At 36.4% G+C, this 2475-nt stretch overlaps 1 long non-coding RNA gene across 1 annotated transcript; it reads right to left on the bottom strand.

The window, feature by feature from the left end:
- Positions 1 to 450: 450 nt before the first annotated feature.
- Positions 451 to 1722, bottom strand: LOC125554053. Its single transcript, XR_007304303.1, has 2 exons — positions 1630 to 1722; positions 451 to 771 (listed from the first exon to the last, which is right to left on the bottom strand). It is a non-coding gene; the product is annotated as an uncharacterized LOC125554053 (long non-coding RNA).
- Between the last annotated feature and the right edge of the window lie 753 nt (positions 1723 to 2475).

Below are 2475 nucleotides of genomic sequence, written 5' to 3' on the forward strand. Positions count from 1 at the left end.
ACACCACGAAATGCGGTCCAAGCTACTGCACAGTCCGACTACTTTTGAAAATTAAGAAAGAGTTCGGCAGCATGTGCGCTCCTGACCAAAATGGTAGGGCTCTTCAATTATACTAGTAGTACTAGATCGGGGTCGGGCCATGGCGCGAGGGTGCCGGTCCCAACGTTTTGGTGAAGCAAGTAGTGCCAAGTTAGTAGGAATCTACGTTTAGCGTACGCATTCAAACATGATAACAAAATGAAGTGAAGAAAAAACATTTGTTTGTGATAGAAGACATAATGGAGTTCAATATCGGCACAAGATTATAAGGCAACATCAAGTTCAACATGTTCATAAGACCATGCTGCAGCTGAACATGTACATGTTGAAGGAGAGTACATTGGAATCTTACCTTTGCTGTCAATATAGCAGCTCAAAGTTTGATGCATCAAGTTTGGAAAAAGGAATAGGTCAAAAGCTATGCAATATGATAAATCAGAATTAGAACAAGTCATTTATATAGAAAGCATCGCACTCCACAGGTCATTCATAATAATTAGATCAAGTCATTTGTACATACAGAGATTGAAGGCTGAGTAGTGCATTAGAGGGTAGTCGTACAATACAAAATACATATCCATTGCTCTGGACAGAAGTGTAAAAAAGCATAATCACACTGATTGTGTTCTGTGTGTAAATCCTTCGACGGTAAACGGCCTTACGAATTCCAAGATGAACCAACATAATATAAAGAATGATCTTGGCCGAGATTCTCACAATAGTATGGTCAACCTGAGTCGGAAGAAATGGTTTAGAGACAACATAAGTAAGTGGTTGAAATATATAAGCTATAAAAGAGAGTACATGTGCAGGACAACAGACAAATTCCAATTGGATTTCTTGCACAAACAAAGATACATGATGCAAAGCCTTCATAGCAAGTTGATAACTTTCGGCAAACCTTGATAGGTGGACGGACCCAATAAGAACTAAAAACTTTGACAACATATTCTGCTAGATTTCTTTAATTCTTTTCAACATGAGAATGCAAGAAACTCATTTCCTTGTGAAACCTCAGACGTTAATGGATACCCCATAGAGTCATCCCAGTTTTTCTTCTAACCAGATTGTTTAGGAGACTATACTCAAAATGTTAATTAAGAGAATCTTGTGAACTATCATGAAACAAATAAGACAGGGATAACACCTTTGTATCATCTACTAAGCTGGAAGTGGAATACATCGGACATCGCATCTAAAAGAGAATCGCTTTGGACAGATATTACGTAGCCGCTTCAACATAAAAAAATATGAAAGATAAAAGACAATTTTTATAGTTCCTCCTTTTAGTTTAAAACTATGAGAAACAACACGAATGGAAAAAAATAAGGAAGCATTTCAGAACTACTCTAATAAAATGGCATTCAAAACCTTGCAATATATAGCTACTTCTTCTTGTTGTTTGGCACATCAATTTCAGTTGTATATACAGAGGCCAATACATGTAAGAAATGAGGAGAAATGAAAGGGGCGGTGAGTACTAACGAATATGGCCAATGTCTAAATATACTAATCAGTAATCACAATCACAATTCCCTCTGGAGATTAACCGATTATCACAAACACGTGGGGTAGAAAGTCGTAGCTCACCTACGGCATAGAGGTGGCATAAAAGTAGGAGCTCATCATTTCCCATAGTTGAACATGCCGCCACCAGCCAATTAACATTCCATTACTCATGAAAAATTGTAAAGCAAACAAAAATTAACGCTTTGTGACTGACCAACAAAAATTAGAAAACATATTCTTATAACCGAAGGTGCTCTGAACCCAAATATTTTCTTCATAAACATCGAGAAACTCTCGTGAACAAAGTAAGCTTGCGACATATGCAAAGGTATGATAGGACGCCAGATAGGAGGTAACAAAATTAAGTTTAAAATATACGCTATCAAATCAATAACCGTACAAAAATATTGTGGGCCAAATCGAATTCATATAGGCCACTAACTAAACTGGCAAGAACAAAAAATTATTATTTTTACCAATTGTTCCACATTAGTCTAAAGCTCTTGTTATTTCTTTTATCCAAATTAAGACTGTCATTATTTATACTGAATATGCTTAAAGCCTTTATCTGATTTAGCCAAAGAAGAACATCTAATATAACAAAATAGCGGGGCGCCAGCTGTTAATCATCATAGGACTTAGAAGTATCACCTCCATACAGCCCATAACATAAAATTAGATGGCAAAAACATGCATGGACTGAACTCTTCAGCAAAATAATATATGTCTATTCAAAGTTATATGTTTCCAGATTGTTTAGGATTATTTTAACTGCTTTGACATTCCCCCCTCCTCAATTAGAGTTACACAAGTCATAGGATTCGGTGTACTGAATTGATACTTCGCACATATATAGTACATCTTTGTATGTACTTTACAGAAGTACCTCATGGGCTCATACTACCAAGACCGATAAAAAATTGGGCA

The sequence above is a fragment of the Triticum urartu genome, chromosome 4 (genome assembly GCF_003073215.2).
Source record: "Triticum urartu cultivar G1812 chromosome 4, Tu2.1, whole genome shotgun sequence".
Classification (NCBI taxonomy): domain Eukaryota; kingdom Viridiplantae; phylum Streptophyta; class Magnoliopsida; order Poales; family Poaceae; genus Triticum; species Triticum urartu.